We start from the raw sequence: 17,254 nt of genomic DNA, 5'->3' as shown, positions 1-17,254 counted from the left end.
TGAGATCATATGATAATTTCTTTCTCTGATGGACTTATTTTGCTTAGCATAACACCCTCTAGTTCCATCCACGTTGTTGCAAATGACAAGATTTCATTTTTTTGATGGCTACATAATATTCCATTGTATATATACACCACATCTTTATCCATTCATCTGTCGATGGACATCTAGGCTCTTTCCATAGTTTGGCTATTATGGACATTGCTGCTATAAACATTGGGGTGCTGGTGCCCCTTCGGATAACTACATTTGTATCTTTGAGGTAAATACCCAGTAGTGCAATTGCTGGGTCATAGGGTAGCTCTATTTTCAACTTTTTGAGGGACCTCCATACTGTTTTCCATAGTGACTGCACCAGCTTGCATTCCCACCAACAGTGTAGGAGGGTTCCCCTTTCTCCAAATCCTCGCCAATATCTGTCGTTTCCTGACTTGTTAATTTTAGCCATTCTGGCTGGTGTGAGGTGGTATGTCACTGAGGTTTGATTTGTATTTCCCTGATGCCAAGTGATATTGAACACTTGTGTCTGTTGGCCATGTGGGTGTCTTCTTTGCAGAAATGTCTGTTCACGTCTTCTGCCCATTTCTTGATTGGATTATTTGTTCTCTGGGTGTTGAGTTTGGTAAGTTCTTTATAGATTTTGGATACTAACCCTTTATCTGATATGTCATTTGCAAATATCTTCTTCCATTCTGTTGATTGTCTTTTGGTTTTGTTTCCTTTGCTGTGCAAAAGCTTTTTATCTTGATGAAGTCCCAATAGTTCATTTTTGCCCTTGCTTCCCTTGCCTTTGGCGATGTGTCTAGGAAGAAGTTGCGGCAGCTGAGGTCAAAGAGGTTGCTGCCTGTGTTCTCCTCAAGGATTTTGATGGATTCCTGTCCCACATTTAGGTCTTTCGTCCATTTTGAGTCTTATTTTTGTGTGTGGCATGAGGAAATGGTCCAGTTTCATTCTTCTGCATGTGGCTGTCCAATTTTCCCAACACCATTTGTTGAAGAGACTTTTTTCCATTGGACACTGATTTTTAAAATTGCTAGATGTTAAGCCCCAGTGAATGTAAGAACTCACAAAATCTGGCTTCTGGTTTTCAAAGCCAAATGTTATGGGGATTCATCTTCCCTGTGTGGTCCCTCATGCCTGGGTTGCCTCCTCTACCCTCTACCATCTGTGGTGCTCCTTCTTCTTGCTAGCAGTGCCATAGGTCCTTTTAGCTCTGGACTGGGTCTCTGCCCTCCCTACCTTCTTTGATGTGGACTCTTCTCTACATTTAGCCTTAGAGAGTCTGTTCTGCCAGTCTTTGTATCGCTTTCTGGGTTATTTACACTGATGTGTGTGTTATCTAGTTGTACACGTGGGACAAGGTGAACTTGGGGTCCTCCTACTCCACTATCTTCCCTGAAAGTCTGAAAACAGCATTCCTTTTTTGCCTTACACGTTTTGTGGCACAGAAGGCCAGGCATGGTTTAGCAGGGTTTTTTCCCTAAGAGTCTCAAAGGGCTTAAATTAAGGTGTCAGCTCGCCTACATTCTTGTCTAGAGTCTTTGACTAAATAAAGATCTGCTTCAGAACTCCCTCAGGTTTTAGGGAAAATTTATTTCCTTGAGGCTTTAGCTTTGGTGGTAGCTTGCTTCTTCAAAGCCAGAAACAGAGATAGGGTCTCTGCTTCTTCTAGGCTATGATTTCTGGACTGTCTTAAGGGAGTCATCAGTTTAGGTCAGTCTTACCCGGGATAATCTTCCTTTCAATAAAATGATTAGGGATTTTAATTACATTGGCAAAATCTCCTCGCCTTTGCTATGTAAAGTATCCTGAGGAAGGTAATGGCATCCTGGCACTTTTGCCATATTCTCTTGGTTAGAAGTAAGTCAAGGCTCTGCTCTCATGCAGGGTGAAGGGGTTATAAAAGGTGGGATTCACTGGGAATCACCTAAGGCTATGCCTGTCTTTGAGTGGAATGATGTACAAGTAGACAATCTCAGATAGGAAGTTGTGATCTTATAAGTTACAGCCATTCAGATGAAGACTAAAATCTTTTCATATAGCATCCATACTATTTTTCCTTCATAGCATTTTAAACCAGCATGGATATATGTATGTATAAAGTATGATTATTTAACTAATGCTATTAATGCCTTTCTTCTGCCATAAACTGTGAGCTCTGTGAGGGCTGTGGTTTTTTTTATCCCCTTAATCATTATTTTTTAGGCCTAACACAATGCCTAAGACATAGCATTTGTTCAATAAGTATTCATTGAATGTACCAAATTATACTAGAATTTTGGACTTTTAGCCCTATTAGCATACAGAACCAGAAGTTTTTGAAACAACTGAGTGACAAAGTCAGACTATTGCTTTATACATATTAAGTATAGTCAAACTGTGGAGATAGATTGAATGGACAAGGTACATTATTGTTAAGAGACTATTTGACAAGCTAGGCCAACCTTGTTAACAAATACCAAATTTCAGGGGCTTAAACCAACTTCAGTGTTTTGTTTTATTTTTGTTTGATTTGTTTTTTTAGGTTTTTTTCTCACTAACATCACAGTTCAATGAGGAGCAGCAGGGGTCTCTCTTCCATTCAGTGACTCGGGGACCCAAAATATTTCAGGTATTAAATTCATACACACAAATATGTATATACAAACACATGTGGACAAACACACACACAAACATTCACACACAGACTCTGAGGTTAAGGCTTTAGAGTTAATTAACAGAGTCTCTGAAGCCAGCCCCTATACCAAGGAATAAAATCCTTGCATGGATGATGATGCAGAAGAGTTTGTGAGCTTACACCAGAGGTAGTACACATTAAACCAGAAGTAGTACACATCATTTCCTTCCATGTCATTTTGCCTGGAACTTGGCCATATGACAACCTAACTGAAAGAATTGTTTGGGTAATGTGTTTTGGGTATGTGGCCAGGAGAAAAAGGCAAATGAATTGTTGAATAACTGGTCAGTCTTTGCCACAGTTGGTCTTCCTGGTTGCCATATACCTATTGTATTTTCTTTTCTCCCACAACTAGAACACATTTACCCAATCCCCAAGTAATATAACCCAGAATCCCATCCAGTTATAGCAACTGCTGAAAATCCAATCTCTTTAAATAATGTGCAGTCCTTCTTATTGGTTACAAATGTGATTATTGGTGTTCAGGGTGATTTCTAACTAGAATAAAAATACAAGTTGTTTGCTTTCCATTTCCTCCTCTTTATCCCCAGCCAGTATACAATGGTAGGGCAATACAGAATAACATCAATAAAATGTCTCATTCAGAAAATATGAGAATGGGAGATACAAAGCAATCACAGCAATGCTGAGATCCTGCTGGGCAAGCATTTGATAGACTCTCTACCCTGGAGATGGGGAAAACTAGATTTTGGTTCTCCTTTCTAAGAGAAATGCTTTTATTCACTTTTCTCTGTGGATTCTGTCTCTTTTCCTGGGAAGGTATTCCCTGTCACTTATCCTTTTTGGCCATATCTGAGCTGGGTATTGGAGAGAATGCACTCCCCAGAGGCTGTTCAGTCTTTACAGTCCATCTTTTGCTAGAGCAAGCTTGTAGTCCTGAAAGGTGTTTTATAGCTCAAACCATAAAAGGCTCTTTTATTCTGAGTTTGCTATTTCTTTGGTGTATGGTTCCTGTAAAACTTAGTAGTAAGTTGGAGACAATTACGTGTGCCTGTATTTTCCTAGACATAATCCTGAAGTCCAATTTATATCTTTATTTCTTTTTCCTCATATATCTCTCTCACCTTAAAGGAGGATACTTTGAGGTCACAAAAGATGAAAAGGGCACATGACATTTGACAGATAGAATCTTGTTCAAAAGAAGTTTGCTGGGCATTTGTTGCTCATGGCCTTTTAAAATTCTCTCTCATACAGTTGCAGGCATAGAAGCAAATGGATTTTCCAACCTTAAATGCTCCAGATTTCTGGGTTTCTTTTCAGCTTGTACACTGTTTTTTTTTTCTTTTTTCAAGCTGTACATTGGCCTGTTCTTTGTTGAGCTAATTCTTTTTTTTTTTAATATCTTGCCAAAGACAGTCAAAGAATTAAATTGCACAATGCTATAATTCTTTCCAACCAATGCCCCTGAAGCTCCAGATTCACTGACATGTGTCTTCTGAGTGATCTCAGGTGACAGCTTTAACAAATATTTTGCTATCACATAACATGGGTCACCATTTTTTCAGCTTCTGATAACAATTTTATCTTCTGACAATTGACAATTAAATTAATGTTAGGAGTTTTTTTTTGTTTGTTTCTTTGTGTTGGGTTTTTTTTTTTTTTTACTAAAACCAAACCCTTCTTTGAGGTACCAATTTTTGTACTAGTTATGATATGTCCACTACTGTAACTAACAATCCAAAATTTTGGTCTCCTAACACTGAAAGTTTCATTTTCACAACATAGTCTACAGTAGGTTGGCCAGGGTATGGGGGGTCAGACTCTATCCATGAAAATACTTGAGTCTTATGTTCCTTTCTTCCAAAAGCTCCTTATTATCTAGGGTCTTGAAGGTCTCTTCTGATTCTTCTGGATCTGACCAGAGATGCAGAGAGGGAACATGGCAGATTTTGTGGGAAGTTGTATTTTATTTATTTATTTATTTATTTATTTAATTTATTTATCTATTTTTATTATGTTATGTTAGTCACCATACAGTACATCATTAGTTTTTGATGTAGTGTTCCATGATTCATTGTTTGCATATAACACCCAGTGCTCCATTCTGTACGTGCCCTCCTTAATACCCATCATCAGGCTAAACCATCACCCCACGCCTCTCCCCTCTAGAACCCTCAGTTTGTTTCTCAGAGTCCATAGTCTCTCATGGTTAGTCTCCACCTCTGATTTCCCCCACTTAATTTTTTCTTTCCTTCTTCTAATGTCCTCCATGCTATTCCTTATGTTCCACAAATAAGTGAAACCGTATGATAATTGTCTTTCTCTGCTTGACTTATTTCACTTAGCATAATCTCCTCCAGTCCCATCCATGTCGATGCAAATGTTGGGTATTCATCCTTTCTGATGGCTGAGTGAAGTTTTATAGTCCAGACAGTATATGTCACAGACCAGGTGGTATACATCACTTCTGCTCAAGTTCTGTTGGCCCAAAACTGTCAGATGGCCACATCTAACTGCAGGAGAGTCTGGAAGAGGATATCTAGCTATATGCTTGGGAGAATATGGGAAATAGTTTTGTGAATATTTAGCCAACGTCTTCCATTCCATTAGAAAGCTCTGGTAACAGGATTAGGCAAGATATGACAAAGATCTAAATTAGGCACTGAAAATAGAAAAGAAGTGATTATTTGTTCACTCGTCAAATGTGTACAGAATGTCAACTCTGATCCAGGCAATGTACTTAGGATCTGGGGATTCATTCCATGGTGAATTAGACAGCCCAAATCACTGCCCTCATAGAACTTACATTGCAGTAAGTTTAAAAGGCATCTTGGTGGTTTTATTCTGTGCCATATATGCATGTCACATTTAAATAATTTAATAGGGTGTGTAAATTTAATATTAGTATTAAAAAGCATGTAGTACATGGTATCTATCTATCTATCTATCCATCATCTGTCTATCTATCATGTATTTGGTTTTGTAGAATACTCTTCTGGGTGTGAGGAATGGAGTTAACCTAAATCAGTGTGTGTCTTTACCCTGTTGTCCCTATGTAACTAGCATATATTCCCAATGGGTTGGTGTCCAAACCATCTTGAGGCCAGGTGGGTGATAAAGTTGTAGGACCTCAGTGGAGGGGGAGGGATTCTTAGACGCAGAAATTTCATGGAGACCATGTCATTTAAACTGGGCCTTGAAGGAAAGGGAAGAATGGAAGGATGCAGGCTGAAAAGAACATTCATGGTGGAGGATGGTTGGGAATAATTGTAGGAATAGGAACGGGAATAGTGAGTATGGAAACAAATAGGTCAGTTTGGCTGAGGAGAGGCTGCTTGTGGGACAGTTAGATGAGGTAATTTTTGGAATTAGAGACTTTTGCTTTTTATATTCCATGTATTTGGTTTAAATTTCCTTAGAAGAGGCAAGTACAAAATTTACAGTCGTTATTGATTTTAAGCAAATTTGTCCTCATCAAATTGTATTTGTTTCCTGCCACAAGGGCAGCACCCATCTGATAAGGTGTTGAAATTTGGTAGGAATAGTCTTTTTTAGCCAGTTAAAACACTGACTTATTTCTATGCATGCCACTGATTAAACATAAGTTATAAAGTCAAGATCTTGCCATTTCTTTTGGGTTTTGAATATAATACCACATGCATGTAGATACCAAGTGAATGTAAAAACAACTACTAAGAATGACTAAAACATTTTTCTGAAGAATCATCAAAAAAGATTGGAAAACCTTACAGAATTACTATTGAAGTTGAATTTTTTTTCATATTTGTTATGGATTGAATTGTATTCCCCACCCCCATACACTGCATTTCTAACCCATCGTATCTCAGAATGTTGTATATTAGGAAATAGGGTCGTTGCAGATTGTAATTAGTTAAGATGAGGTCATACTGGACTAGGGTGGACTCCTGATCCAAAGTGACTTTTGTCCTTATACGATGGACATGTGAAGACACAAACACACATGGAGAACGTCACGTGAAGATGAAGGCAGAGATTGGCGTTATATGAGTGCAAGCCAAGGGATGCTAAAAGTTTCTGATAGTCCAGACACTAGGAGGAGGCAAGGAAGGACTCCTTTACAGGTTTTATGGGAGCATGGCCTGGCTGGCACCTTGATTCCGGGTTTCTAGAGTTGTGAGACTTTAAGTTTCTGTTGTTTTAAGCTACCCCATGCATTGTATTTTATTATTGCAGGGTTAGGAAACTAATACAATGTGCAATGGAATGTATCAGATGTACAGAGCAGTTTTTGACACAGAGTAGTTTGCATTGTTTTATAAATTGTGAAGTATCCTTCTTCAATTCTTAAGGAAAATATTTCGTGTTCTCCTGCATAAGGTATGCCCAGAAGTTATCTTTTAAAAATATTAATATAATTACCTTAACATCAGTTTAAAGAACTATTATTTTCCAGTGTTTTTTTTTTTTTGATGATTCTTCAGATGCATGTTTCAGTAATTTCTATTCTTAGTATTTTAGTATTGCTTTAACTTTAGATTTGGTTAAAATATAAATAAAATACATAAATATATAATATGTAAACATATACCATAATATCATTTTAACTATTTGCATTTCTAGAATTATATTCTAGTTCTGAAGATTTTCCATTCATGGAAAAATGAATAAATTTATATGTGGGTATAAATCAGGGAAGTAAAAAGCAAATTATAGAAGTGAGAGGCAGCAAAATCATAGGAAAACACCTTAACTGAAAAATGAAAACAATTGACTTCCAGTCTTATCATCATGCTTGAGTCATTTAATCTCTGAACAAACTTCACTTATTTCCTCTGTAAAATTGGTATAATACTGAGATGCTTTGAAGAACAAATAAGGAGAACATCTCTTCAGCTGATACAGTTCTTGGTGCATGGGAAGTATTCACAATAGTCCTTGTAACAGATGTGTGGCTGTTAGGCTGGAGGATCCTGAATAAGGAAGGCATATGGGGCACTCTTAGCCTCATAAAATGGCAACAATTTGAGTTTTCTTTTCTCTATTTCTCTATCAATACTACTTTTTCCCCTTATTTTCCTATTGAAGCCAGAGCTAATTTTATTTAATGAGTTCAACAGTAGTTTTGAAATATGTACCAGATATTTTTAAATGAACACTGAAGATGTAAAGACAAATATGAAGTTGTCACTATTTTCAAGAATTTAAATGAAAGTTTGGTGTTAGTGAGACTGACTTGGAGTTCTTGTTAAAAATGTAAAACTGGGGGCTTCACATCTAGAAATTTAAGTTCAGTAGGATTGCAATAGGATCCAGATTCTGTTTTGTAACAAGGATTGTAGGTAATTCTGTAGTAAGTTGTCTATAAACCATAAAAAAAAAAACAACAAAAAACCTCTGGTCTTAATGATCAAAAATTGATTGAAACAGCCCATTAAATCTACATAGTTCTTTATTACCTAAATGGAGACTTAAACATGTATGATTTATTATCACTAACATATGTTTCTTTGACTCACAATTGAAGGATTAAAAAAAACCCTGTTTGGGGAGAAAGTAAGATGAAGAGAAGGGATTTTAGATAAGATTCATTTTATATGAAGAAACTTTTCAGTAGAAATCCAGAGCCTCAACAAAATTGTTAAGTGTGTAGAGGACAGAGGTTAGAAAACATATTTTGCTGCATGAAAATCTTTCCTTCAAATTGAAAAAATTAAATAACACTATATCTTTATTATTTTTTAATATACTTTTTTTAATTAATTTTTTTTTAATCTCTACACCCAACATGGGGCTTGAACTCCCAACCCTGAGATCAGGAGTTGCATGCTCTAATGACTGAGCCAGCCCCTAATAAACACTATATCTTTAGTAGGATTAGTGGAATTTTAATGAATCACCAGAGTTCTTGAAATGTTCAATAATGTTAATTCCATAAAAATCATAAAAATGCAGTTCTTTTAGTTTTATTTTATTTTATTTTATTTTTTTTAAAGATTTTATTTATTTATTTGAGAGAGAGAGAGAATGAGAGACAGAGAGCATAAGAGGGGGGAGGGTCAGAGGGAGAAGCAGACTCCCTGCCAAGCAGGGAGCCCGATGCGGGACTCGATCCCAGGACTCCAGGATCATGACCTGAGCCGAAGGCAGTCGCTTAACCAACTGAGCCACCCAGGCGCCCAGTTCTTTTAGTTTTAGAAAAAGTTTGCTTTGGTTATTTATAATGAACAGGTATGAGATTTTAGGTGGGTACAGCAGAGTATGATGAATTTGGAAAGGTCTCAGGCTCGTAGTTAGGAGCCATGAAGTTAATCACCCTATGTCACTAATTATTTGAGTTAGTTTATCAAGCCTTTAATATATCAGGAAATGTCATTTCTATATCTGTAAAATGAGGAATAGAGGCTAAAGAATATTTAGGTTTTGTTCCATTTCTAAAAGACATAATTCTACATTTGTGATTTTCAAGGTATCCATTAGCACATTTTACTGCGAGACTGGAAATTTATTCTTTTTCTTTAAAATGGCCTATTGACAAGACATTTTCATATTTAAGCATCTAGTTTTGAACTTTATTATTGCTGATATTTACTCCATAAAACATGCAAAAGTAGATGCAAAGTATTATACTGTTTTTAAAAGAGTATTCATTTGTAGAATTTCATACATATAACCCACCCTGTATTAAATGTATCCAGCTCACATTTATGTTAGCTCTTAAGTGGCACAAAATACAATATAGACAGGTCAATAGAGTATTCACACTTATCTGGCCTTTTATAGTTTGCAATTTTTGGAAGTTTTATTTCAGTTAATTGAACTTTAGTTCGATTAGAACTTCAAAGAAAAGGCATGAATATGTTAATGTATTTTATATGCTGTTGTAAATATGTATTTATAACGCATGTTGTTTTATGTGGTTTTTATAATAGTATATGTATTTAAAAAGTTTACATTCATATTAAAAAATAAAACTGTATTTTCAATGCATAAAAGGAAGAGGCTGTTTAAAATAATCTGTGATGGATTTTTTTATTTTTTGATAATTTGTATAAAGCATATTCTGGAAGTCAGCATACTTAATCTATGGCATAAAAATACTATTTATTCATAAATGCTGATCTGTAAAAAGTCAAGCCATTTTTTCTCAAAGTTGACGGAATTTTTTCTCTGCATGTGAACATACTTTCTTTATTAAAGGAGCATTATATCTCTTTTGTTTCTACATATAGGTGATATTGTATAAATAATAATGTTTGCCTATTTTTCAGCATTTCCCAACTTTTAACTTAACATTTCAGGTTTACATATTTTGATTTTACCTCAGTGGTTCTTGATTCCCCTCCCCCCTTTCCCTATGGGGTACTTGAGGTAGTTATTCCTTCTACAAACTGGGGTACTTGAGGTAGTTATTCCTACTACAAACTAGAAAGTCTTTTAGGTTCAAAGAGTAGAGGTGGTTTCTATTTAGATAGGCAGAGAACAAGTATATTAGAGATTAATGGCTTCATTTTGTAAGTCTAAGATAGTTCACATTACTGCTTTGGTGGTTGAGCTTTAGTACATATTTGTGTGTTTCTGTGTGTGTGTGTGTTTGTATATTTACAACACATAATCTAATAATTATTAATCTAATAATCTAATCTAATCATCTAATCATTATTTTTTCCTAAAATACTAGTTCATATATACTCTATTAAATTCTCTGGAAAGATGGGGGATAACATTTTTTTCCAAATCATAAGTGACAAAATAAAATACTTTTTTAAAATTTAGAAGTAATTTTGATACCATATTGGATAAAGTAATCTCCTCTAAGTCATTCTGGTTCCCATTGTTTTAATTTAATTATACTACTTATCACCACCTGAAATAACAATTTGGTGTGTATGTCTATATGTATGTACCTGTTTAATATTTTGTTTCTGCCTTTTCCACATTCCCACTAAAATATAAAAGCTCCATAAGGGCGAGAATTTTGTTGTTCTTATTCATCATTGCAACCACAGGACTCAGAACAATGTGTGGCAAACGAATGAATGGATGGATTAGAATTATACATGCTAACATCTGCCCACCCAAAGCATTCTTGGTATGGTTGTAAAGGGCAAGAGCCAATAAAACCTGAAGATTTGGGAAGGCCAGGAAAAGTGAATTTTATAAACAAGTGAGGTAAAAATGTAATGTGGTTAATGGTTAGGGAATTGAGGATGTTGGCAAATGAAACTTAGGGTGAGATAGAAAGAAGTACTTCTGGTCTTATTTATTTATTTATTTTTTAGATAAAAGCATAAAATGAAATAATGTGAAAAAATAGACCAACATTCAATGCTTTCTTTGCTGGTAGCAAAGTGGAAGTGGAAGAGCGGAGGCCTGTTCTTGCTATTTGGATGAGCCCTTACGGAAGGTGTTGGAACTGAGTTTTCAGAGCTAAATTCCAGGAACATAGCAAAATTCAGAAACTGAGATAAGGAACCTCTGACTCTCAATTGCACTGAAATTCTGAGTACAATTTCTTCTGTCTGAGACAAGTGCCATGTGGGAAATCTTAACTTCAGGCAAGAGGACTGTTGCTCACAACATAGAAAGGTAATTCTGTTCTCAGTCTGTCCATCTGCAAAATTTCATAGATAAGAATAAAGCTCTTCCCAAGCAAAGGATATCAATTTTGTTACTACCACAGATGGCATGAGTGGTAGTTTCTATACTGTAATTTTGAACTTATGGGCAAATGGACTTGCAACCAGTCTTTCAAAATCCAGCTGGAAAAGTTTCTGTAATATTTTTATCCTTGGAACTGTCTCAACTTTCTTGTTCATTGTTGTCTTAGTTTTCTACTGCTATTATAACAAACTATGGACAAACTTACTGGCTTGAAACAACTCAGATTTATTTTCATACAGTTTTGAAAGTCAGAGATCCAGTGGGTCTCACTGGGGTAAAATCAGATGTCAACAGTGCATTCCTTCTGGAGGCTCTAAGGGAGGATCTGTTTCCTTGCTTTTTCCAGCTTTTATAGGCAACCCACATTCCTTGCCTTGTGGCCTCCTACAATTTTCAAATCCAGCAGTGGCTGATCAAGTATTTCTCACATCACATCATTCTGATACTGACACTTCTGCCTCCCTCTTGCCATGTAAGGACTTTTGTGATTACATTCGGTCCACTCTGATGATCCAGGGAAAGCTTAGTTGACTAACAACCATAATGCCATCTACCACCTTAAGTCTCCTTTGCCATGGAACGTAATGTATTCATAGATTCTGGGGATCAGGAAGTAGACATCTTTGGGAGACAATTATTCTGCCTACCAGATTTTATATTTTCTTTTTGAAGATTTGGGCTTTTCAAAACACGAACACATCTCTAGAAAGGGGAAAATTCCACTTTCTGTCTGGTTGGAATGGCCTCAGTCTAAGATAGAAAAGAATCTAAAACCTTGTTTACTTCTGGTCAGTTCATTCGTCAAAGAAGATAAAGCTCAAGGCTGATGGAGCAGGATGAGGTCAGAAATCTCAAATTTATTTTTTCCAATCAGACTTTTCCTGCTCTTTAGAAGAAATGCTGGTTCTCTGTGTGAAGGAAACAATTCACATCCTTGTTATACATAACTACTTATTTGCAGACACATAGGTCTCAAATAACACTTTAAATGCAGTATTTTTCATACATTCCCTGCACTTAATGGGAACATGTGAACCTTGGGAAAGACTTGAAACCAGTGCTTTACATTTGCAAAGAACACAACACTGGGAACACTCCCAAAGTTTTTAGAAAATAAAGTTAATAAAAAATCATTTAAATCACTATTATCTGCCCAGGTGAAATTTAATAATAAGGTTCATATATTTGATCTCTGTGATGGATTCTAAATAAGAATTAGTCTCTATAATTAACTTGCAGTGACATTTCACTTTCTAATTGTGTGCAGGTAAAAATCAACAATTGCCTATTTTTTACTGTTTTTAGCTGTAACTGTTCCATCACATTGTTTTATGAGGCAATAATACAGTGTATAAATAGAAAAACTCTGGGAGCAGATAATTTTTTTTTTTTTAAAGATTTTATTTATTTATTTGACAGAGAGATAGAGAGAGCAGGAACACAAGCAGGGGGAGTGGGAGAGGGAGAAGCAGGCTTCCTGCCAAGCAGAGAGCCTGATGCAGGGCTTGATCTCAGGACCCTGGGATCATGACCTGAGCCGAAGGCAGACGCTTAACGACTGAGCCACCCAGGCGCCCTGGGCGCAGATAATTTATCCTGTTGAATAACAAAGAGATTTCCATCAGTAAATCAGGAAATCAGATTATTTTTCATGTGGGCCAGACCCAAGTGAGACACTTATAACTACAATAAAAGCCATGATTAATGATGTTTGAATGTCAGAAGTTTGAACATTTGACATAAATTTATTAAGTATCCAGAAATCCGTAAGATAATCCACACCTTAAACAAGCAGTCTGAATTTCTTTTCATCACTCATCCAACACCCACTGCACTTGGGAAGCTTCTGATTTATCTGACTTTTAAGTATGTCCCAAACTATGTGAATTCATGGTATTCCTTACCAAAAACGTGAATTTTTATTACTGATTTAAATCTAAAAATAGTTATTTTTACTGACATAGTCCTTGAAGCTATTGCCAGGGAACTAACTTTGGAAAACAAAGACAAAATATCAAAACATCTTGGTTAAAAAGGAGAAAAACTCTTAAAAGTTGCCATGTCTCAGAAGAGGTGATATGAATGATAAACTTTTCCAGGCCTACCCATCCTCTACTTGTCATACCATAAAAATACCTTCTTACTGTATTCTCTGTACCATGTATTTCATGTTCTGATAATTTCTGAGATGTCACCTGTTGGATTTAATAAAAATTCACTTCTTCAAATGTGAGGAGCTCAGAGAGGGTCTGTATTCCTTAGGGTACACTATCCTTGCCTACCGGAAATTAAATGTGTGTGTGTATATGGTGTGTGTGACAATTACATTATATATATGTCATATATATGTAATGTATATTATGTATATATATAATATACATAATAACAATTACATATATGTGACAGTTACGTTATTGTCTTTGTCCATGTTAATTATTATGGATGGTCAGAAGGAAGAAAAGGCACCATTTGCTTAAATCTCCAAAATTATAGGAATTAACCTTTTTTTTTTTTTTAAAGAATTATTTATAATGGCACAGTGGTCAGTTAGCCAGAATTTTCTAAAGGACTTGAGACATATTTAACAATAGTCAGCTTGGTTAATTGCATTTTTATTAAGATGACAATTTTTTTTTTCTATTTGAGGACCTTCATGGAATGCTATGGGAACCCTAGCTTCAAGGAGTGGCTTATGCAGAATCAATATAGAAGTGTCCCTGCTCATCCAAAGATTTTCAGACTTATTGGGAAAACGAAGTATGAACAATGAAACTAGGAGAGGGATAAAGCAATGGTGGGCTGGGATAGTGATTAATTGAGGAGAAGATGGCTGTCCACAATTAGCAGTAGTAGATGATTTCAGCAGGATCGGATCTATGGAGAATGGAGTTTCCGTGAACAATCTGAATTATCTGCTTTCAGTAGTCAAGTAGTGTTTATTTTTACACTGTCCCATTTTGGAACTATAAGACTTGAGAGAAATCTAGCGAACTGACATCATGTCAGCGTCCCCATCCACAGTCGTAATTCCAGTATCTTTTGGTACTCTGTTAAATAGATTTCCCTGGTTAAGTTCGTGTGTGTGTGTGTGTGTGTGTGTGTCTTTAACTTAGGTTCAGGATAATCACAATTGGGTGGTTGTTACTGTAAGGCATTTTTGGTCATAAGAAGTGAAAGGAACTGTGTCCTAATTCTCAGAACATGACAGTTTCTAATATCTCAATTGAATTTGGTTATTAAAAAACCTAAATATGATTGAGTTAATTTTGTTTTATTAAATTTTTATCACATTTGAATATTCTACAGGTTATTCTTTTTTATATTTAGCTAAAATCCACAAAGACTTTTTAAACTTAGCTTGCATTCGAATAATTACGTGGGACTACCAATGTTATTCCTAAAGGTCCCTTTAAACAGTTATTTCTGTACCTTTGGGGAGGGTATGTGAAGAGTTCGTACTTTTACCAAGTTGTCCTCTTATTTACCTAAAGCTCTCACATTGCCATTTAGAATGATGACCTCTGTGCTGCAACTAGTAGGCATGCCATTTTTTTTTTTCCTTTTTTTTGAATTGAAAGAGCCAACCTTGCTGCAAAGTGCACTGCCTGAAGAGAGGACAAAAGCTAGATGAAGAACAGCTGGGAGTATGATTTGGTCTGGTATCTTACAGACTTGCTAATGTTAATGGAGATGAGGGGGAGGGGTTCGTTAGATAAGTTTCTTTATGGGGCTTTTCTTTGTTAAGTAGTTGCCAGGAATCACTAAAAAAAGGAACTTGTAATGGCTGTTTACCCCTGAAGCAGATAAAAGCTAACCCTGGTTGATTACATCGAGAAGGAGCCAATAGCTATATCAGAAGCAAAAGATCTTAAGATCTTAAAATAGTATTGGACAGGAAAATATTCTAGAAGTCCTCATCTTAGGAAAATGCTAGTAGAGAGGTATATTTGCTGAAGGAAGGATCAGGAAGCCAGTGTTGCCTGCTGCTAACCCCCACCCCCCCATTTTCCCTTTCTACTTAAAGATAAATTCACCAAACAAACCACTACATGAAGCCAATTCCAGAAGCTTCCACTGAAAATAATAGTGTCAGGTTATAGGGGCCTGTTACTTACAGGACCCGTTGACACTTAGGGTAGCAAATAGGTTTTAATTCTTATGCTAATCCTAATGAATTGTTGAAATGGTCTTGGAGCACTGTCGATAAAGTTTGGGAGGTCATGTTCAGGTTTGTTGAATAAGGTTGTTACTATTAGTTAGAGACACCTTTTGTGGATATATAGATACAACATGAGTGACTTAACTAGAGTTCAGCTAGTAAATATATCTATATACTTAATGCTTAGGGGCATATTTTATGTTGATATGGATGGAGAAATGTTGGTGCTGTTAGAAGTCAAAAGATAAAGGCTCAATTCAGAAATGGAAACCTTGATTTGTTAACTGGTCTTTAGATTAATGACATAGGTTATACCTGAGAAAATACGGTAATTAGCAAGCCTTTGTTATTGGGGGTAGGGGGAGAAAAAAATGAAGTGAGATATGTCATCTTTTGTCCAGAAATTTGAGTGGGTCTAAATCTAATTTAGTGTCTCCTTACATTCCTAAAGGTTAATATAGTTCATGATATATATTTTACATTGTATTTTAGCACTTACAGTAGTCATTAAATACACAGGCTTGTGTGTAGTGTTCTTTAAATTTTAATTCTCTAGTGTTGGTTTTCCATTCTGCTTAAGGCATCTTTGAATTTTCAAACAAAGACATTCTCTTCTGCTCTGAAGAAGCAAGCCTTGCAGCAAGAATGAACAGCTCCTCCTTTCAGGTCTGTTTTTTCCTTAAATAAATACTACATGTAACAAACAGGGTTCTAGAGGGGAGGGGGGAGGGGGGATTGGTTAGCCCGGTGATGGGTATTAAGGAGGGCACGTACTGCATGGAGCACTGGGTGTTATACGAAAACAATGGATCGTGGATCACTACATCAAAAACTAATGATGTATTGTATGGTGACTAACATAATATAATAAAATTAAAAACTACAAAAAAAAAAATAAAAAAAAAATAAATACTACATGTAGTTCATGTAGCTCCAGCACTTTGACTTTATTTTCCAAGCCCCTTACTGTCAGGAGAAGATAGACGTGTTACACATTCCTCTTCATTTTTCTGGCTTTAGGTAGCTCAGCTGCTGCTAACCAGTATTTGAGGTTTTATTTAGGGGAAGTCACTGCCTCTCAGAATGTGAACATTACTTTCACAAAGAGGATTGGGTTAATGAATATGAGATTTTGGGAAATTTTAAAAGATCAATGCTTTCTACTTAAGCTTGGGCACAGAAAAATTGGATAATGTCATTTTTTGAGATCACTTTTCCAGTTCTCTTCCAGGTAAGTTAAAATGTTAAGGCGATAGTGTTTCCTCTAGCACATGACATTCATGTGTGTTTATTGTTGCACATTATCAGGTTCTCTGAGACTTTCTATGTGTTATCAATTAGCTAAGATTCCCAGTGTTGTAAACTATCATGTTTATCTCACCATAGATCTTCATAATTCTGCAGAATTCTTAGATTTATGTTTTCATTTGCCAGGCCAGAGAAAGAAATCATTGCTTTAATATTCATTTCACAGGTAATTTAATTTCAAGAGAAGGCGAGGGAGGAGTTCCAATGAGATAACTAAGAATAAAATTCTGACTTTTTTTCTGTTATGATTTGTGTGATGCTAAGTCTATGCCTTACCAACCTAGGATTTCAGAATACATTTAAAAAAAAAATCAGATTGCCCAACAATGATAGCCTTTGCATTTCTACTTGTCCACAGAAGAATTTATTCCCTTTCAATGGTCTTACTTATTCCTGAGAGCCTCTCAAGGAGGGAGTTGTCACTCACGTGCTCAGGAAGAACCTTCAAATGAAGTCATGACACCAATGCCTTTTCAGTCCCTACCCCTCATGAGATTATCAAG

The 17,254-nt window shown here is 36.0% G+C and overlaps 1 protein-coding gene across 8 annotated transcripts in view; it reads left to right on the top strand.

Moving 5' to 3' along the window:
- Positions 1-17,254, top strand: part of MARCHF1 (membrane associated ring-CH-type finger 1) — an 860,279-nt gene that overhangs the window by 227,069 nt on the left and 615,956 nt on the right. Inside the window, exons 1-2 of one of the 8 annotated variants that reach the window (XM_032413129.1) lie at positions 8,777-11,209; positions 16,024-16,109. The exons of the other annotated variants lie outside the window; for them this stretch is intronic. The gene's annotated coding sequence lies outside the window, so the exon portion shown is untranslated. Of the gene's footprint in view, positions 1-8,776; positions 11,210-16,023; positions 16,110-17,254 lie in introns of those variants that run through there. 8 annotated transcript variants of the gene reach the window in all.

The sequence above is a fragment of the Phoca vitulina genome, unplaced genomic scaffold (genome assembly GCF_004348235.1).
Source record: "Phoca vitulina isolate PV1807 unplaced genomic scaffold, GSC_HSeal_1.0 scaffold14, whole genome shotgun sequence".
NCBI classification, from domain to species: Eukaryota; Metazoa; Chordata; class Mammalia; order Carnivora; family Phocidae; genus Phoca; species Phoca vitulina.
The sequence above is the reverse complement of the archived record's forward strand: the minus strand, read 5'-3'. Positions and strand labels throughout refer to the sequence as shown.